The 22,362-nt window shown below is 44.3% G+C and overlaps 1 protein-coding gene across 6 annotated transcripts in view; it reads right to left on the bottom strand.

The window, feature by feature from the left end:
* Positions 1-17,172, bottom strand: part of gfra4a (GDNF family receptor alpha 4a) — a 132,421-nt gene extending 115,249 nt beyond the window's left edge. The window contains exons 1-4 of one of the 6 annotated variants that reach the window (XM_029139141.3): positions 16,924-17,172; positions 16,757-16,851; positions 16,560-16,654; positions 921-964 (exon numbers count right to left, since the gene is read on the bottom strand). The gene's annotated coding sequence lies outside the window, so the exon portion shown is untranslated. The remainder of the gene's footprint in view (positions 1-920; positions 965-16,559; positions 16,655-16,756; positions 16,852-16,923) is intronic. The other 5 variants (XM_029139140.3, XM_029139142.3, XM_029139138.3 and 2 more) reach the window with 5 other exon arrangements.
* Between the last annotated feature and the right edge of the window lie 5,190 nt (positions 17,173-22,362).

Here is a 22,362-nt window from a genome sequence, read left to right as displayed (position 1 = left end):
TGATCTATTTTGAATTATAAAATGCTAAATAAAAATGCAGTCGTTGCCCCGGTAACCATCACTCCCGCCCATAATGCGAAGCAATTAAAACCATGTGTTTTTCCTGAATATATTAGTTTTCTTGACTTAAAGCAAGAGGTTGTGTACAGACAACTAAACAACAGCCTTAAATCTGCTCATTTATTCAAGGACTTTCTGCTTTAAGAGCAAATTGGACCTAGTACAACACAGACCTCCATTCTGCACAGGAGGTCCCACAGCCTAGGCCAAATAACTGTTGTCAGCTATGACCCATTAAGACGGAAAATAGAAATTTAACCTACTGCCAAGAGTCCACACCAACACTCTGACCGACTTTTAACTTGACAACTTGTCATAGCTCGTAGGTTTTCAGTGAGGAGCCATGGTTCACAAAAAAAAAAAAAAAAAAAAAAAAAAATCAAGCAAGAGCACCGCCTGTAGTGATCGGTGTGCTAATGATGTGTCTTTTGTTTACCACATGCCAGACTCGCACTCGAGTGTGCAGGCACGCACACACACACACACACACACACACACACACACACACACACGCCCCCGCTTTGATATTCACACAAAGATGCCTCTGTCAAACATGGGCTCAATTCATTTTTAATGCAGCCTGCATCTGGCTGGAGTTTTTACACTGTTGACAGTCCTCGCGTCACTTTTCTGATTTTCTTGACAGCCACACTGTCAACTCATAACAGCATCATGTTACAAGCAGAACACTCGACCGTTCCCCATGTAATATTTAACAGAACCGAATAAATTGGGCCAAAAGGTGTGCCGCCCACACTTACATGGTGGAACACACCGTGTAAATGTTACACACCTGTCATTTCCGCATCCATGAAGACATTATTAACTGCAGCACTGTTAGCATAAAGGAGCATACTCACAGGAAGTGTTGTCAGACGCACACGTGTCCATTCCACAGAAACAGCTGCAGTGGATGACACACGGAGAACAAATCAGCAACAAAAAAACCAACAGCATGACCAACACCTGGAATAATCACAAGGGCTTTCATTAGATCATGTCCTTGGACTAAAAATAACCTCCACCATTTAAAACCTCTGCCAAAAGTAAAAGGTTCAATAGCCTTGGACCATTTTCTGCAACGGTCCAAGTTCTCTCTCACTATCCACATTATGCAGTAAGGTTGTGCCTTGTACACCCCATGTGTGGCAGTTGGGTGTTGTTATGTACAGTTTTTACACTAGGGCTGGGAGCTGGTCATTTTCTTAGTAATTCAAATAAATTATTTTAGAAATGAATCTCGTAATCTGATGAGAACCAATTTCTTTGTTAGAGCAGCACTAATTTAAGAGAGAGAAACTAAGACACATTCCCTAAATGAACAAGTAATTGGTTTGTTTTTGGGAGAAAAAAAATCTATATTTCCATTGCTTAAATTGCAAACAATGAAAACATTTAGAAAACTAAACCCATTTAGTGCATTTAAGTGCCACATTATGTTCTGATAGAAGCAATAACAATAACGACAACCACCAGCAGCAACAGCAGCATACGTTTCAGTCTAACTACAGTTCAGTAGATACGAGGAGCACTGGCCTTTACTGTCTGAGTGGTTCTGTGGTGTATATGCAAAAACAAGTTGACAGAAAGCTGACCACTGACCAGTGTCCTGCATGGGTCCAGGTTTGCAAAACTAAATATGCAAAAGGTAGGAAGCAGGCTAGTTAACTGTCATTACAGGTCATGATGTGACATTGTAACAGTGTGATAATGTGCTAATGACAGTAAAAGACTAGTCTTTATGAACAACAGCCAGATATTTTTTACAGCAGAGACTATATATACACATTCCTTCCCACCTTGATGCAGACAGAGAGGTGTGGAAAGACATGTTCAACCCAGAGCATCTGTGCAAGCCTCATCCAGTCGTCTGTGTGAATGTATGTGCAGGAACTGTGTGGGCTGTGCATTAGTATGTGTTCACGTCTGACTCAATCCAGAGCCAAACATGATCAAAGCCGGTGCAGAGCGAGACAGACAGACAGAGGAAGGCGGAATGAGCCACAGTCTAGTCCTCACATTAGATGCCCGTCGCGCAGGCAGGGGAAAATTATTTGGAGAACAGCTGATATGACGCAAACGGCAGCAGGGTTGAGATGCATTAAAAAAAAAAAAAAAAAAAAAAAAAAAACACACACACACACAACGACAGTCTACGAGCAGCACAAAAACACCTGCTCGGCCAGATTTGAAAACAGAAGGCAAGTGTTTCCCCCCCGCTCACGAGGCTTTGCGCGCCTCACATCTGGCTTTGTCTGCGCCCTGACCACGGAGGGATGCAGCATTGAGCCAAGAGGCAGGAAAGCAGAATACCAACAAAAACGTGTCGGTTTCCTCCTCAGAGGCAGCGGGAGCTTTATTCAGCTGTTAAGGAGGATTTAGCCTCCGAGTATGTACAGTACGTTGAGCCAGGCTGAGTGGACCAGTGCAGGACCACCACCCGTTTTACAACAAAGCACAGCTAAATACATGGGCAGCATAAAGACCCCCTGCTGAGAGACTCCTGCCCCTACATTCAGATTCCGCTGCCTCCTTTAAGTAATTTCACGTAACAAGCGCAGTCGGAGCCCTGCTTTGCCAAATGCGCGTTGAGCGAGGCCAGTGATTATTTTTAAAAGACGCATGAAAACACGGGCAAAGCATCAGAGTGTCAGCTGAATCTCAGCAGCTCAGAACTCCTAAGGTTTTAAGGTTTCTAATTCAAGATTCAAAAAAAAAAAAACTTTATTATTCCCAGGAGGGAGTGCTCTGCTTTGTTACAGCTGCCCTCAGATCAGAAAAGCAGCCAAACCAACGCAAATAGAAAACAACTTCGACATTTTTCAATAAGGATCCACAATATAAGGATGGTGAAAGGAGGTTTAGCAGAGACATAGGCTCTGTGTTGTGTAATGTACATCATTAGGTACAGTACATTGTTAAGACAGAGTCAAAAGGCTGGATAATTATCCACATATTAATTCTAAAAGTACTTGGACTTCTTTGTTGCTCTGAGGGGATTAAAAGTGAATGTGAAAATCTCATTTTAAGAAATGGCTTAAAATACATGTAAAAGGTAATAGTATACTGAATCTCTCAAACAAAAACATCATGAAATAGAAATGTGTTTTTAATTTAATTAATTTCATCAGATTTCATTTAAAAATAATTAATATTCATACAGTATTAATACCCTACATTTCTCCATCTACTTCAGTGCTGAAATGACGAATGATGTCCAGAAGGCGACTGACACGCATCACATTGACGTTAAGTCACAAGTCCTCCCTGAAACAGCTGTGCTCATTTGTTGGACACAGGACACAGAACTCCACTAGATCCTGAGAAGCAGCAGACGTGCGCCATCAATCTATTTCCCTCCACTTCAGCAAAGTCTGTCATTGTGAAATGATTCCCGTGTCACACGCGCTGTGACATCAAACATGGATGGGCCCACAGTGTGCTGACCCCTGCCCTTTGCTTGTCTTTATGGTGCCCAACAGACAGTGAGTCCTGTTGGCTGATGACCAAGCCTCAAATCTCAGCCGAACCTTTAATATTAATTTGCGATGCTCTCCTTCAACCTACAATGGCATTTCAGTGAATTCATTGGATTTTGATGATGACTTTCCATCCAGTAAAACAAGCAGGAGAGCGAGGGGAAAAACAGGACTGACTAAGATGATACAGGTAGGTGAAAGTGAGTTATGTAAACAGGAGGACCTAATTTCATCACTAAATATAGCAGCGCAGAGTATCCAGCATAACATGGCAGTGTTTTAACAATGAGGCTGTTTTAAACGCCTCATTTAGAAATCTCCAGCTCCGCGTTTAATCCTGGACTGATTTATGACTGCTCCTCCACACAGCAGATGTTTAACAGGCAGGCTTTCCTACCAAATAAGTGTTAAGATCTCATCCAACACCTCCCCCTCCGGCCATCGGCTCTCCACCTGCAGAGCACTTACAGGCATGTCACAGGCTACAGTGGTGTCAACCTCCTCAATAAATATTTGAGGAGCCTTTTATGCACTTTATTCTTTTCCCGTCTCACTGCTCGGTGCAGTTCGCTTAAACGCTGCGAGTGCAAACTAGAACATGACGGAGACGAGTGGCGTCTGCGTTGCATAGAAACGCTGCAGGTGTAGCATCCGGCGAGGCGACACGTGACGCTCATGCACGTTAAGATCGAACTGTGTAAAAACGAGGATGTTCGTCATGCTCGACTCCACGCCGCCTGTTAAAATTCATGACTGTGCCCAGTTATGACCTGGATGACTCATCCATATTGTATGCTTTAATCCTGCCTAAATGGCCCTGATTGACTACCCCATTAACTCCATCTGTAGCACTTTGCATTGTTTAATTTAAATGTGCTCCGCGTATCTGTTCTTCATTGGCCGCGATTATGTATGATGTTGTTTGTCTTGCCAGAAGCCCAATTACCCGTCAGAGACACTAACGGCGTGAACTCGTAACTCCTCTGGTAATCTGTATGCTTATCTGCTTCAAAACACCTACTAATCTGCTTGAAACACCTCGGAGTTGGGCGGCGCGGTAAACCTCCACGTTGTGCGCTCTCAGGCAGTTTGTGGAAGGTGAGAGCTTTTCGGCAGACTGAAAACACGGCCACCGCTCTCATTATCTGCCCTTCACTCTTCTGACGCACGCCGAGCTCAGCTTGTGTACGTGTTTGTGCGCGACGGTGCCTATCTTCCCCGGCGCCCGTGTCGGTGAACGGTAATCTGAATGAATAATTAATTTGGCTGTGAACCAGTTAAAAAATGAGGGGTTTGGTTTTGCTTTTTTGCGGAACTACAAATGCGCTTTGATGTTTTGCACCAAGGCTGACTAAGAGAAAAGGGAATAAAAATAGGAGAGAGCTCTGTTACAGCAGGTTCAATGACTACGCTCCCTACAGAGGATTTTAGACAAGGAGAGGATTTGAAGCTAATCCCACCAACAGAGTACAGTATGAATGAGGGCATTGGTTACTCAATGACAGCAGTGTCAAAAGCGCTTAACTGATCAAACTGGCAAATTGCTATTTAAAGCCAGCAGTGTTTATAGGAGGAGGGAGCTGAAGGATAGATACAAGCCTGCAGCACAACTAAATGTTATGTTTGCAAATCACCTACAGTGGCAGTAGATTCACTGACAAATCACAATAGGTGGCATTTAAAGGTGGTTTGTCAGCTGTAGTTATAGCTGGATAGACAACAAATGTAAAGACAAACAAGAATTTATCTTATAGAGTTTCAGTTAATCAGTTGCTTATATTCCCATGATTTAAAAAAAATAAAGAGTCATTAGTGGCCTGGTGGGTCAGTGAGTAGCGCATTAGTCTGGGGAGCAGGAGGTCGCCTGTTTGAACCCAGCTGATCCCACGAGGCGTGTCCTTGAGCAAGACACTAGACAAACTAGCTCCCCTTGTGTGGCTGCTCGCGGCTACTCCTTTTCTGTGTATGGGTCAAATGCAGAGAAAACAATTTCCCCAAGGGGATCAATAAAGTATGACTTATCTTATTTTTAAACTCTGAACTTTCTAATACTGAGCTCAGGTTCATTTGTCCTTAAAGCTGTTTTCCTTGTATTAGAAACATGCAAATGAAACACAAAATCAAAGGTCCAGTTAGAGGCCATTCGGAATATCTGCTTCATAGCATGAGCTTCTCGTCCCCTTGTTCAGTGTAAACACTGTACAGTATGTGGCCACAGGCAGACTCGGCAGGAGGAGGACACCATTATTGCCCTGATCTCACACCTTCCTCCTCCTCTCACTGCAGCTTTAGCCCTTGACACCCGTCACATTGAGCTCCTATCAAAGCCTGATACTGATGATGCGTTCCCTAGGCAAGGGATCATGGGAATAGACCTTATCCATCATCCTGCTCTCCTCCAATAAAAATCTTGGCCAGAAAACAACAACACAGGGCACCAGAGAGAAGAGATTTAACACCTACGTGTCAAGGATAACTAGAGCTCGGCAACCGCACATGGAGCTAAAGGCCGACCAAAACACAAAAGAGAAAATGGTAATTGATAATTATCTCTAGAAAGATTTTTGATCCTTCTTTCCCACTGACAAAAAAAATTATCATCAGCAACAGAATATCAAATTTTCTTTCTTCTCGTTGATTGAGGCTGTTTTTATAAACAATCAGATGGACCAAAGTTTTCAATGTATGTGAACTGAACGCCCACCACTCACTGCTCCTTTGATTATATCTCAGGAGGACCTTTTAAAAATTGTAAAAAACGCCTTAGAAATATTAAAATATTAGTTGTGTTCTGGAAACATTTCAATGAAATGGAAACATCAAGCCCAGCTGAACAAGGCAGAAAGAATAAAGACAGCCCAAAAGGGTCCACTAGGATCAGAGGCTATAGTAATTATATCATAACGCAAGATGTGCAACTGTGAAAATAAAAACATATGCAAAAAATTATCAATGTGCTAATAACACACTCGAGTTTGCAGTAAAGGGAAAGATGCAGGTTCTTTCTTGGGGTGAAAAGTGTGGAAGATCACCAAGGTACAGTGAACTATTCACCCCCAGAAAAAGCATAAACACACTCAAAAAAGCAACATACATTTTTAATTTATCTATTTACTCTCTTGTTTTAGCGACAACCTCTGGCTCTGCCTGGAGAATCCCAAGAAAAATGTTATACTGTATAGACCCACCAGAGCAATCTGGCTCGCTGAGGGAGACCTCAGGGCAGAGGGATCAACACTGGGGCAGAGGAGACTTCCTGTCTGTGGTTCCTCTCTGGGCACACATCCCAGCTCCTCACTGCTTCTTCTCAGTGGAGAACGTCTCATAGTTTTGCCTACAACCCATCGGCTCACCTGTCTAGTGTCTAGGACTGTAATGAACCTCTTTTCCTATGTATATAGTTTCTAAAGCAGAAAACTCCAATTTTCCAAACACAATCTTCCTTTAGAAGCTAAATGAAAGCAGTGTGTTCTCCCATAGGGCTGGCTGGGGAATGAAGGCTATCGAGAAGAAAAGAAAATGAGATGCTTTCCGAACAGCAGATTGAGAGGTGTGTTGCAATGCATTAGGGGTACTTTCTTCCATTAGAAGCCACAAAAGATGTTTGAAAGAATCTTTTAATAATGATAACCGTGCATAATTGAGCAGCCTGGGAGCTAATGGCTTGAGTGTTAACACAACTGGCTGAGCTGCATTTAAATGACGCGTGGTATTTGAACCCCCGAAGGCAAAAGCGGGAGCGTGGATTCATCACAGACACGGACACCCAACTGCAAAAACAGAGACTGAGTGGTGACATGTTTATGTCAGTCTGTTTGATCGTAGATGGGGGTCCCAGGGGGTCCGAGCCTCTAAAGTGACTTGTGATGTTTCTTGCTGAACATTCAATGAATTAAATAAGGTACCAAATGAAAAACGGGCAGACCAGAAGCACAGAGTAAACCAGGCATCCTTAAGATAATAAAAAAGGTCTTTCCTCAGGAGAGCAGGAGCTGTGCACATTATTTGGGGAAAGGTCCACTGGGCTCATAACGCAACCGAGTGCAACGAACAGAGGGCTGGAATCTATGACACTATACTTTTTGTTACTTAGTTCACTAAGCAGCAGAGCTTAGCTACACCTGGGGACACAGTGACAGGTGCGTAGGAGAAGAGCGTCTGCAGAAAAAAGGAAAAACAAGAAGCTGCAGCACACTTTCACAGCCGAAACCTTTGCTCGGGTTGCTTATCTTTTCGTTTTGTTACCATTCCGGTCAGAGTCTCCATGACCACAGCCGCATTAACTATGAGGCCTCCCAATTAAATATCATATGATGTAGTTGTTTCTTGTTGCCGCAGTGTAACGTTCTGTGGTTCCAATTACAGGGTATATTTCAACATGTAGAACAGATTATGATTATGCTGCAGATCCAGGGTTTCCAAAGTAATTACAAATTGCAATATGCAGACTGTAGTAAAAATAGTAATTATATAATCCAGCGTTCTTGTGAATTTATTTGAGATTTAGCATTACAACAGTTTCTAAAATATTTTGATAAGGGATTAATATGCTTGAATATCTGAGGTATCAGTGTCATACATGACTGGGTGCTACTGTATGCACGAACTGATCTAAAAGTCACATTGCGCTCGATTCAAGCTCAGCTTATGATAAAACATTCTACTGGCACAGCGCTTTTCAGGACAGTGGGTTCAGTGGCACGTTATCAAGAACTATTTAGCAGTAGGAGATTATTTAAAACAAAAACATATGAAAAACCCTCGGAAAACCCAGAGGCGGCTGGAATCGATTTCAAAGCATTTCCCATATATTCCGCTGACGATGTTTATCATCAAAATGTTCCGTTGCCAATGGACAGGTGTCAACGAATCAGGGAGGGCTGCAATCTGGAGGCAATCCCACGCTTCTGGATTAATAAGGATTAATTATTGCAATCCTTTGATCTTACGAGCTTTATGCTCCAGGGACACCAGCAGGTTTTTATTGCACACAGCAAACACAACACAGATTCTAATGACTTACTTTACGTTACTGTCATCTCCCTGCGTAAAACAAATGAAGTTACGATTCAGTTCAACATAAAGAAGTCTCCATAAACGTAATATACTGCGCTTCTCTGAGACAGGCTGTTTATACCTGAGCATCGAATCTACAATGCTTACTGCAGGTACTGGTGATTATGATGAATCTCTGCCATTTAATAATGTTTAACGTTTACAAAAGATACATCTTGAATACATTAATGTAACATATAAATACTATACAACACAATTGGAAGGAAGCAGTTTTTCATTTTATTTTAGTGTCGTATTGTTTGCACTTTGATGTTCATATGTTACATATTGCAGTGCTGATGGCGACAAGTTCAATTCCATCATGATGAAAACCACCTAGTTTTTCCAGCAGTCAAGACACTGCTCCCAGAGACGCATCGAATACAGCAGAGACACAGCGACAGGTACAGTAAATACCAGCCGCTGCCTGGAAGCCACAGCAAACGACTGGATCAGGATCAAAAGCCTCCTGATCAAATGCGCTCATACGTCGGGTTTTCAGACGGGGACATTTCATTTTAAATGGATTCACTGCTTAGCTGTAGGTCACAGGACAGGCATCCAGGTGTGGTACACTTGGTCACGGCCTCGGGTGCATTCATTCCTAAGGACATGCCTACGTCCTTGGGAATAAATAACTGGACAAAGCTTGGCTTTTAGATTTTTAGTAGCAGTCTATGAAGAACAAGCAAACGTAAAGGGCTTTGAGTCAATGCAGTGGGCAGGTGGGTTATGTCTGTGTTCTATAGTAAGACTTTAGAAATTAGCTTTTAACTAAAATGCTAAAAGACTAAAAGAGTTTCCAAAGTGAAATGTAAGGCTGAGAAAAACTATCGTATGATTATGTTATGAGAAAAGATGACAAGATCACATGAGGGACCGGTAACTCGTGGCATTTTATTTCTAGTCTACGGTGGCATTCATGTTATTTTAATGAACAAACGAGCATCCACCACATGCCATTTGTCAGCTGCCAGGGGACCAGAGATGAGGATTAAATGTAATGTTGGATGACACATAAGGTCACGGTTCTGTGTTGTAGAAGAATCCAACTGGAGTCAAGCTGGAAAAACACAGCGGTTATGCAAACCCGATGGCCTCCATGTATATTTAAAACGCATCCTCTGTGGGTTACAAACAGAAAGCGAAAGTGCATTTGGAGATTTAGCCGCCTTGCAAACATAACCCGAGACATGACGCCCAGAAATCACCCGGCTCCGACAGTAACAGCCTGCCTCCGATGAGGATCCAGCACAGAGAACCGATTTAGGCAACCTGTCACTTCACAGCTTGCCATTCTCACAGCACCCATTGGGCGTCACCTTGCTCCCAAAATTAAAAAAATGACAACGAATGATTGTTGGTGCGAGCCCCCCTCCTGTGAGGACGAGCTGTCTGAAAGCAGACGGAAAGCCTTGTCTCCATCCTGACTGTTGTTCCAGGTAAAAGAAAGAGGTTTGATGGTGGAGGGTGAGTTCACGCTGGGGGGGGCACACACTCGCCTCAGAATCACGGCAAGACCGGATTCGTGATATTTCTATTCATCCCTCTTCTGGGATGTAACCTACATCTGCTAACATATTAACTGACAGCAAAGGAAAACTTGCCTGTGCAAATACTTGTGCTGTGTGTGGATAGCTGCTTTAAACTACACACCTGCTCATTTCACTCGTCTCCATCCCTGAGGCTTTTCCAGAGAGTCAGACTCCTTGGCTGTTTGTTTATCTGCTGCTCAGTGCCATCAACCACTCATTCAGGCTACGATCACGAACATATAGGAACTGAAGTGATTGGCGTATTTGTTGCTCTGATTATTCCCGTTGGAGTTTTCAAGCATGTGGTTTATATTAGAATGTAAATGGAACCGTTCAACAGCCAACATAACCTAAACGTCATCTTTGGTCAAAGAAGAATAACAACCTCCAGCTGCATATTTATAAAATAGTAAATTTATAAAAAGAGTAAACGCCAAAGAACACAACCTAAAGATCATCTCGTCGTTATTTTGGCTCATCATCAGAGCTTCCAATTACGCTGTTATTTCAACTAAGAAGACTGTAATTGTGAAATCTTCGGCCCTGAGAAAGTAGGATTGTGTGTGCAGGTGATTGCTAAGTGGATAAGATGCCAGTGTTTAGACAGACCTTCCCTCCCGTTTTTTAGTTTTATGCTCAATTTCCCAATTAAAATAAACCCCCCTTAAAAAAAGCAATCTTTCATCATCAGGCATTATTAACTCACACACAGCTGCAAGCTTCTAAAATCTCTTTCAACCCTTTTACAACATCGCACTGTCACAAAGACTAAAGTTAGTTCCCAAAAAGCTGAAGCCTTTCTTTAAATTAAGGGCCGTGCTGCAGTCATGCAGTGTCACACCAGGAGGGGACGGTTTCTGCTTCCTCTCTTCAAGTCCGACCAAGAGGAAAACAAAGATGCAGGAGGTAAAAGACAAATGAAATCCCCAGTCGTGATGGCGAAATGTGCAGCGATCAGCAATATATTCATCTGATCTGTGATGTAGATACGGTAGGGGAGACTTTCTGTGTGTTTAATGCTGATCGTGGCCAAACTAACAGTGCGTATAAGAATTCATTATCAAGCTCACTGAGTCAGACTCTTTTGGGACAATGTCAGTGACAGTTGTTACTGGGATCTTACCTCATAGCATTCATCTCACTGGGACCTGCACTACCAGTAATGTGATGTAATACAGAAAGATACCAGGGTAACACGCTGGAACATGGATAAAATACCAAAGTTCGGCGCCAAACTGAGTGAGTCTGGATTAGAAGATTGGATTTCTACCCTGGCATATACCTGCACAGATCACAAAACCTTCACCTGATATAAATCCCATCTTACATGGAGGCATGGGACGTGAGAAGGGTGGGACCATCTTATCTTGACAGTCGAAGGCGGCGGGGTTCAGAATACAAATGCAGGGCACGCTCGCTGTGCAACTGTTGTGCAACAGCTTCCAGCACCGATCCAATGTTCTTCTCTACATCTTGCTATGTACTTACAGAAAGAACGTAACAGAGAAAATATAAACAACTGCATGTTGCACCAAATAACAGATTAAGCTTAAGGCTTATAAAAGCATGAAATACCCCTGTACAGTAAAACAGTATTTTTAGCAGCCATCCAGTTACAGTAGATCACCGCACACTGTATGTGAACGTTAACCAAACTGGAATATTATGCACTTCAACTCTGATGAAATCTGGCACTTGGCTGCATTTAAATACATTTGAGACAATGAATTCCCTTTTCCAATCTTACCCAGTTGAGCAAGGCTGACCGATGCGTGAGGCGGCAGCATGACAAGGCTCTCTATATTCATATTTCAAGTCATGCTTGCGCCTCGCTGACAAATGAAAAATCTAACGCTGATGACTACTTTTTCATTTGTTTCTCCATGCTTCCGCCTGTGTTCAGACATGCTACCGGGGACTCTGTTTGGTACCTATGCAAATAAGACGAATAATACAACAATAGACGGACGAACTAAAGGGAAGCATAAAGGTAATGAATCGCAGTATAACTAAAGAAAACTACCCAGCCACACACACAAACACGCTGACTTTAAGAGCCTAAAATGTGATTTGCTGGTTTTCGTCACACACAGACAGCACCCAGCTCCTTCCCCAGCTTCACCTCTTTAAACGCTGAATTAAAGATCGCAGCACTTCCTCCTCTGAGGCCCTGATGACCACAAACAAACAAACAGACATGTTTCGCCTGAAGCGATTGTGGCCGACGCGTTTGTCCATGTGCAGGTTTTTCGTCTCTGCCACGGGTTGGCACGCTGCGAGGATGTGTGGATTTCCTTGTGCGAGTGCACCTGAGACAAAGCCATCCATCTCAGACAGACCCATCTGCGAGCAGAGGCCTTGTTTACCTATCCCTCGACCAGAGAGCAGCAGCAGCCTGTCCAGAGGTAAGCGAGCAGCCAGCGCACAGGATGGGCTGGGAGTGAGTGTGTGTGTGTGTGTGTGTGTGTGTGTGTGTGTGTGTGTGTGTGTGTGTGTGTGTGAGAGTGAGAGAGAGAAGGGGGGGGTCAGTTTCTGTCTTCTGTCTTCATCCGGTGATAAATCATTCCTTACACAGCCGCCAAACTTCCACACCTTTCCCCCCTCACTCTCTGCGTCGACACGTCGCTCCAAATCCATCCCCTCCACTTCTCCATTCCCCTGCATCCTTTGTCACTTTCTCACATCGCTTTAATTTACTCATCTTTCCGAAGCAATTCCTTTCACTTCCCCTCAGTCTTCCTCCTCCTCCTCGTTCTCTCTGCGAGCCCCCAGCTTTTCACACCGCATTTCTCTTCCTACACTCCTACACCTTTACTTTGGCTCATTCGCTGTCTAGTTATCTTCCCGACGCAATCCTTTCTCCCACCTCATCGTCTCCTCGCGCCTCTTCCCATTCTCACCATTATCGTTCCCAAGTTGTCTCCCTCGTCTAGTCGAAGCATCTTTCAAAGTCGTGCCCTCGCGTTCCCTCGGCCTGATTCTCATCACCATTTTCTCGGCCCGGTTCTCATGGGGCCAGTACGGATGTCCTAGGTGCCCAGTCCACATATGCCAGACTCCAATTCTGAGCAGGCCAAGCAGGAACCATGAACAGAAAGACAAAAAAACTCAGCCACAACTATGTTGTAGGACAAAAACTGGCCTGGGCAGTTTTTTCCCTGCTTGAAGAAGCAGGATGCCCAAAATACAGGATCAATGGGCCGATCTGTTAACACTGTTAAAGCAGGTATTTAAAGTCTGCATGAGCATCTCACTGCTTGAGCCAATTGTAAACACTTTTCTAAAGACACTCCACAACCCTGCAAATTCTTTGCTCTGCAGGCACCCTGGACAGTGAGGAATAGAAATACTCCTAATGGATAAAAAGACAGCGAGGTCAGACGGGGAGGAACACCCCAACATGATTGAGGTTCCTGCCCAATTAACTGGAGATCACTTAAATGGTTGGCAAGCTGAAGAGGTCATTATCTTGGAGAGCGCTGAAGAAGCCCATTAAGGCTTTCTAAAGCTGGACCCATGACTCCTCCACTTTGGTTTTCTGTTTCTCCAGTAAAAAGACACATGGCCGACTGTGCTCTACGGGGCTGCTGGCCGGTGTGTTAAACACTTTATTGAATGCAAAGAACACATGCAGTCAAGCATGTGTGTTTGTCCGCGTGCACCATCATCCATACGCACCGATCAGCCATTCACCTCCACCCTCCGAGCTACATGCAGCCTGAGCTAGACGGAGCTTTATCCCTGAACACCCAGATAAGCCAAAAGAAAAATACCAAAGAACAAATCGATGTTTTCCACAAACTGAGCACTGCTCACAAAACAAATCAAACACGTATTGACTTTTCCGTTAGCCCTTCTAGAGGAACAGTGAACTAAATGGTATACAAATGAACAGCCATGTTGCATGGATTGCAACATTAATGCATACAGCCGGAGAAGGCGAGTAAACACAAACAGGATTCCACATACAGTACATAGCTCTGGACTCATCCGCTAACACGCCGCAGCTCCGCACAGTCACACTTCAGACGTGCAGTCACGCTTCCTCCATGTCCTCCACCAGAATCTGACATGAATCTAAATGTACTCATCAGTGTTTAACAAAGCTGCATAATTTCGGAGCAGTTTAAAGAGCAATGAAATCAAGATGGAACAAGGCTGGTGTGCGTTAGTGAATGCAGGAGTGCTATTAATTTATCCTTCCACTTGCGTGGGGCGGATTAAATTCATCAGGATTTTAAGGAGAGAATGAAAAGCAGAAATCGCCCACACTTAGTTTATGGTAATTTGGGGTTTCTTGTTGAATATACATCCAAACCATGTTGCATGATGTAGAGTGATTCTCTAAAGAACTGAAACCTTCCTTTTAATTCTACAGCTGCAGAATTTTTGGATAATCCACCACCGGTCAGGCAGACCGGAAGAATCTGAGAAAGGTCAAAAGATATTTTTACCTTTTAACTAACAGTTCAATAATAGCCAAGAAAAATTTGCACCCCTACAGCATCGTAAAAGGATGGAAAGAAACTAATACTTTTCTCACACGACCACTATATGTACAGTTTTTTATATTAAAGTAAACTACAATGCTGTGACGTTAGAAAGGATGTGAGGACATTATATTGGCCCACGTGGGGCTTATCTGCAGATCCCTCGAGGCCTGTAGGCTCCACGGAGCTGCGTAAATCACCTCAATGCCAGCTTTGCAGCATGACTCTACTGTTAGTGATGAAAAAAGACCTTTTCAATATTATAACTAATTACTGCTAATGAAGTGCTGCATAATGGTGATGAGCAACAGGAGTCCGTACTTTGCCCACCTTTTTATTCCTAAACACATCCCTCGCAGCAGAGCCCTGGTAGAGACATTGCCATATGACCTAATTATCTCTCATTAGTGGCCTCAGTAATTACAGGCTCTTTTACAGCTCCATCTCCAGCGTCTCACATAGGCGGGGATTTCAATTAGGCTCGCCTTGCAGCTCTGCCTCGCCTGGCTTCCGCAGCCTGAGCCGCGGTGTCACCCGCGTAGCCAAGCATAACCGAGCAGCAGGCAGCCCGGCGCTGGCGGAGGAGCTACAAAGTGTTTGTGTGGCTGGGTTTTATTCATTCCATATCATGCACCCATCAACGAGACGCGTCAACGAGACAGCTCCAAGGGGTATCTTCTTTAAGCGAAGACAATAATAAGCTTTTATGCCTCCGTCTGCAAGCAGCACCTCGTGAAAAATACATAACTACATATTTCAGCGTATGTCCCCGTTATAGGTAAACAGCACACTATATGCAAAGACACAGGCCTCGCAGCAACAGAAAATGCTTCCATCAAGCCACATTTGTCAAACGTAACAAGACAGAAAGAAGAAGATTGAATCTGCAGCCTTTACATTACTCAGCCACGAGCGCAGCTGGATTCATAGGAAGAGGAGGAACAGCGAGGAGGGCTGAGGCTGTAGTGGCCCCTGTGCTCACGCTTATCGTTTATCTCTCACTCCAGCCCAGGTGCCGGGTCAGTCACACTAATTAACAGGCCAGTGAGTAACACCAGTCAATACTCCAGAGGCATAATTAACCCCTTGTGTTGTCAATCGTTTCAACAAAAGGTGAAATTGAAATTGATTGAGATTAACTTTTGCTGGCTAATTGTGGCCCTCCGTGAGGTGAAGAAGGGCCACATGACAGCATCTGCGCCATTATCAGGAATCAGTGGGACTCACGGGAGCCGCTGGAGCAGTGCAGCGTGGAGGTGGTCTGACTGCTGCAGCACATGCACGATAAGGAATGATTTCATCATCAACATGGGCTGAAAACACCGCCCGCCAATGCAACAAACGTAGGAAAAATATAGTCTCCCACTGGTCAGCACCATCACATTCCCCACTTGGATTTTACTTGGCAAGCTCATCCATGTGTGTCCCAGTTCATTGTAGTCTGTCCAGAAAACAGCGCAGCCAATTACCCAATTCAAGATTGTTGAACAACCGTCATGTTGGTTTCTTTGCAGCCAGTAACTAAAAACTTAATCCTCCTATTACCACGTTCCTACTATTAATACTTGCATACGTGAACGTCTTTGGCAGCAAGTATTGCAGTATATAAAAACAACTTGGTATCGTTTAGAGTTAAGTGCTCCGTTCTGTTCCCTTATCCCTTAAGTTTATCATTTGTCAAGACTCTCTCTAAAACTCAAATTTATTTTTGTACATATATTACATCTCAGTGTTTTTGCTTGTCGTATAATTACGTCAGAGAAATTCAAAAATGCTACTAACTTTGTTGAGTTTTAGGTGATTTCAATAAAAGGTCAGGACACAGAATGACTAAATGTAAAATAATAATAAACACGTCATCATGTTGGTCATATAATAACAGCAATTGACGCGCATTAATTCACGAGCATCAGCTTTCAGGAAAGAAGGAACAAACTTACCTGGATTCTGACGTACGTCACGGACCGTCACGTGCTCCTTACTCCGTCCAGAAGCCGTTGAACTGCGTCACAGCCCGGTTCTTCCTCGGTAGCAGCTAAAGAACGCAAACACGACACAGGTGTCCATCTTTGGGCCTTCAGGGGCGGGTGTCCGGCTAATTCACGTTTAATGGCGTTGCTTCTACTTCTTTTCCTACCGTTTCACGCGGTGACTCATTAGCCAGGCTCCATATTGCGCCACCCGCTGTCCATTTATAATTTGAAACGTTTAAACCCTTTTTGCGCTAAGGACCTGTTTCACGTACAAACATATTTCGTGGACTGGTAAAGAAACAACTAAAATATGCGTAAAAATACAATGTACCTGCTGAATTGATGGGAGCAGTGAGCTTGTTTATGGTCTACTTCTGGTCACGGTCACTACAGAGACTCCCGCTTCCCAAAAAAAGGTGTTGGAAACGGAAGTCGTGTTTGGCAAACCTCATCTTGTTCACGTTCTCCCCTTTCAAAAAACTCCAAATATTAAATGGAGTTTTTTTCCACACTCTTCATCTGTCTTCTTATTGGGCGTCTTTTCCTTTTCAAAAATGTTCTTCTAAGACATTTGTTTTTTAATCACTTTAGCTAGCTTGTAGGGTAAGTTAATGACGTACGTAACAAGACCGAGACGAGCATTTTTTTCAAAATAAAAGCTTATAGACTCCAATAATCAAGACAAACCATACTTTTAGCCATACTTTCTGAAGGGCCTAACGACAAATGAATAAATAATTATAATAATTATAATAATTTAAAAATTCTCATCATCCATTTACCCAGAGTGCTGCTATGACTGGAGTCATGTTGATCTTCACAAAGTAGTTTCCCACGTCAGTAACTCCGCTAATAATGATTGTTTTTATGACTGTGTAGGCTGCTCTTATTAATAGTTCATGCTTTAAAAGGTAAACTAGGATTTTTTTCATTTTACATCGACCTGGGGTTTAAAGCCGTGGAGCCTATAATTACCTGCATTAGCTGCATTCTTTCCACCCACTGGGGAGCCTTCCTTCCATCAGGTCCTCACTTAAACTCTAGAAAATAATGTTAACATCTTAACTGGTCATAATAAATAACATAATAAATAACATCACTGATGTCGCGCAGGAACTGATAAATCACCTTTTCTTTTTTTGATACAGTCTTTATTCCACAAAGTCACAACTTCTCTATTTATGAGTATACTGCATTTACAACGCATCAGTGCATTTATATATGTATATATATATATATATCACTTTCAAATCTTCATTCTTCTGGCAACTGCACCTGCAACGTGCAATTCCAATTTTTTTCATCATGTTTAATAATTCATTACTTATTAGCTGGCTCACAAGCTGCCATCTTTGTTCCACTCGGGGACTCATTTGCATTCATCACATTTGCAGTTCTTTAAATGGTCTGAGCTGTTTGAAGCGTTGTCTGATCATTTTAGCCAGTGGCCCGGTCAGATTTGCTCCTTTTCATGGCCCAGTGTGTGATTGTGTTGCTCTGTCTGCCTCTCCATCGCAGCCGGGACGACAGGAAGGACATCTCCACGACTCCACCTGCTGCAGCCGCCTTCCTCAGCGGCCTCCAGTGGCAGGCAAAGTCGCACAGAACAAACGGAGGTTACAAATATAGATGTCGGTGGGCTTCACTTGTCCTCCAGCTCGCCACAGTGGGGAGAAATACATTATAATAAACTCATTTACTCTCACCATGAGTTTGGGTGCACAGCTGTGCACTGGTGAACCAAAACAAGCTCTGAACAGAGCAGTAAAAAAGACCTCCTTAAACTCTGTTTTAGACATGAAGCAATAGTGTTGACAATTGTTGATGCGGTTTTCTTCAATCTGTTAAAAGCTGCAACAAAAATATATCAGAAGATGGAAAGGTCCTGGTTACAAAGGCACGATCATCCTTTAGGCATCACAGTGGTTGAACCACTCAGGTCTCCAATTAGGAGGTCAAGAGGTCACAAGCTGCACTTAGCAACAGGCCCTGCTGGGATCCCAGGACAACAGGTGCATGCACATGCGTTGGGATTTTCACTTCGTCTCGAACATTAGCTTTTAGCTGTAAATAATGCAGCACACTGCGCCGCGTGTCAGTTTAGTAGAGTCTCGTCAGCCCAGCTCATGGTGGCGAAGAGAAGACTCTATGCAATTCATCGACTCACGCCTAGCACTTTTCTTTATGCGTGACAGATTATAATTTACAGAACAGAACCCAGAGATTAATAGATGTCATTAATCTCTTTGTGAGTATTTAACCTTGCTCTGTCGTGGCCTTTACAAATGATCTAAGCGGCGTTTAATTAAGATTTGTGTAAAATTGGACACATTGAATTGAGAAAGAACACAACAAATCCCAGTGAGCAGCACCAGCAGACAGTGGAGAGGAAAAGCGGGCAGAACCGGGCTCAGGGCGGGTGATCTTCCTCCACTCGTTACACTTCAAACACCTTAAAGCCGCCTGCAGCCAAACTTTCTGGTGGCAGATTTGTGCTTTTTCATATCAAGCCTCTTATTGGATGATATGTGTTCATGTGATCTCCTCCTTGTACACCTTGAATGACTCGGTCCTTCCCGCTTGGTGTGAATTCCTCATTGTAAAAATTATTACACTGACAAATGTTGCTGTGAAATATTAATCGCTGCTCTAATTGCTTCCAAGAATTGTCTGAAGATGAGTTCAGCTTTAAAGAATGTAAAAAACAAAAGCTTTTATCTAAGAAACAGTGATCAAGGACGCAGGAACCATCTCTGTTCTGATAAAGTGAAAGCCTTTTAAGTCAAACTGAAGAAGTTTAAAGGAAGTGCAACGCCAGACGTTTAAACACCACAGTGAGTGTATAAGCAATCAAAACCACGTTTGAATGTTTTTAACTGTCCCTAATTGGAGATTAATCATATCACGGAAAATATTTGTCAGTTGAAACTGCTGGAGAGCTCAGAAAGTATATTTGGTGTGGCAATCGCTGACGACTCGCACACTTTGAGAGTGTGTCAGGAAAGTGAAAGCTCCAGTTTGAAAAGACATCAAACTTCAGGCTGCTTCACCTTTGAAAGCTGCTATAATGAGCTGTGACAGTTGGAAAGCTGCGGACAGAAATTTCTCTCATTAGGACCGAGAGTAATGTGCAATGAGCTATTAAATATCGCTGTCTACACCAGCCAAGAGAACGTAATTTGGGGTTGATGGATGCCGCCTCCATTGTTAGCACAAATTATAAATCCATCCCCGTTGTTAGGAAATAAATTGAAGCGGTGTTTAGGTGAAATCAACAGTGGACCTGATCATCACTCCAGCAATGTCGTTATTTGTACTGTTGTGTTGGAAGACTGATCCACAAGAATACTCGTGTTCCTATGTGGGTTGGATTCAAAGAGGAAGCAACAGTAATTAAAACTGGGCCACTTGTGAGGTCAAAGGTCACTGGGGAAAAAACAGGAAAATTGAAATAAATACCGGGAGAAGCACCGATGTGATGTGGTGGGAATGTATTGTACTGTCCCTGTCTGCTCCCCAACGGACCCGACCTGACAGAAGGACTTCAGAAGCAGGAGTAAGAATAAATGAGGCAGACTGGGACAAGATGGGGTCAAAGGTCACGACTAGGATGAAAACATATGAACTGGGAGCTGGTTCGAGCGTAAAAAGGTGTTAACTTCATGTCAACGCCTCTCGATGGTAAGAAGAGGTATCAGGTCTAGGATCTGAACTGGGATCAGGAGTCAGTGATGGATGTATTGGGGTCAAAGGTGTCAGAACTGTCTGATGCTCGTTTGATGTGTGTCTCATTTGAAGCGTTGTTTACCTCTGTGTTTGCCAAATGTTGTTCTTTCACAGCTTTCACCCAATCTGGAGGAAAACGTTCAAACAATCTACACATCAGCATAAACGTTATAAAATATCCCCCAGACACGGCCCTGGATCCATTCTCTTCCAACGCCTGAACTGGATCGAAGTGACGGACAGTGATCCGTGACGTGTTCAGAGGACGCAGCAGTCATTTCCAGAGTAATCGCTCCCACATGGAAAGACAAAAAAGCAGCAGCCCCCACACGCACACGCACACGCAGGTAATTATTAAGCTGTCATCGCCAGTGAATGGCGCCGCCGCGGTCCTGAACGTCCTCAAATAATTACACATCGCACTGGCGACGTGTGTACAATTAAGAAAGATCGTTGAAATACTTCCGAGCCCGACACCAGGTAGGGCAGCGTTTTCAGCTCTAATCTGCATAAACGGATGCAGTTATCGGAAGCACGGAACGCGACAGCCGTCATCCAACACGCGGTGGGCACGAGGAGGTGGGGTTCGACCTGCCCGATCACGTGACCGCGTCCTGGCGTGGGACCACGTGACCGGGACCAGCTGCTGACAACCAGCGCCCGCAGCGGTGCCAGTGGGACTCAGATCCTAGAAGTGCAGCACGTTCATGATGTAAGACACGGGAGCATGAGTATTTACGCCGCAACACGTGCGCGCGTGCGTTTAGAACAAGGCCCGACCCGCTTCTGACGCCACACACGCTGAATATACCGGTCCACTTACAGGCACGGTTTCAGATTAAAAGCAGGACGTTGCCCTGGAAACGCCAAACAAGTGCAAGTTATAATCAGGGACGGGACCCAGTTTCTAAACTGACACTTAACTGTGACTTGATGCATTAATGGAGTATTTTCAACTTTAATATGATGCAGAGTGACAAAATGGTGTTTTCATCAGTCTGGTGCCGGCGATGCGTTCACTGACAAGTCACCACACGCACCCAAACTCCAGGTGCATGGATCGGGGTCCTGCAGTAGTTGACCGGGCTTCACACGATGCTCCACTAAACATGATGCAGCCAATGGAGGAGACAGAAGGCGGCTCAGAGCACAGCAGCTCCAAACCCAGACGTGGGCTGGGGACTGGGTCTGGTTCTGGTGGCGGCCCTGAGTCTGGCTGACTCAGAGAGAGGCGCACACACTTCCCTGTTTTCCTGTTGGGTCTCACGCGCAGGGGGATTCTCTGCGAATGAATAATACATCGTCTCCGTTTAATTTGGGAAGCAGCCATAATGAGGCACTTTTGCACAGTACTTTCCCACTCCGGGTCTCGTGTGCCGTGAGAACCGCGTGGTTAAATTCAAAGCTGTTAATGGACCGTAGTAAATTGGCGTGAGGGCAAAAAGCTCGAGACGCGCATAATGTTCATACTTTAAGGGGAGATGCAAATTGGCTGGTTTATTTATGCAGATTACCTTAAGAGTGGCAGCTGCCTGAAGATGCGGAAAGGCATCTCCTGGCTAAAAGCGCCGGGCCGGCGCTGCACGCGGCATCAGGCCTGTCCCGGTGGGCGCTCAGGCGAGCGTCCGTCATCAGAACCAGGGGACGCGGGGCCTGATCCCAGTCATTGCCTCTCTCCAGTTATGCATCAGGGGTGCGCGCGCTCTCCCCACGTCCGTGCGGCTTTCGCGCAGGTTCTCCGGGTTCTCCGGAGGCGTATGTGTGGGCCCAGTCCAGGTGTCGCCCAGTGGCAGCAGCGAGACGCCGTAAACGCTTCCATTCCTTCCCGCACGTTGTTTAACACCTACTTTTTCTCAGCTTTTAACTGCACACCTTTCCTTTGTGTTTGCACTTATTTTTAATTTGCATGTGCGAATAAACAACCTGAAGTGAAACTTCAGTGAGGAAAGCGGTTGAGTGTCTGCTCCCAGCGTTCCCCTGCAGGCCGAAGGCTGATGGAGAAGGGTGGGCGAGAAGAGCAAAGAGGACGAGGGAGGGAGCGTCC

The sequence above is a fragment of the Betta splendens genome, chromosome 22, assembly GCF_900634795.4.
Source record: "Betta splendens chromosome 22, fBetSpl5.4, whole genome shotgun sequence".
Classification (NCBI taxonomy): domain Eukaryota; kingdom Metazoa; phylum Chordata; class Actinopteri; order Anabantiformes; family Osphronemidae; genus Betta; species Betta splendens.
This window is presented reverse-complemented; position numbering and strand designations above follow the sequence as displayed.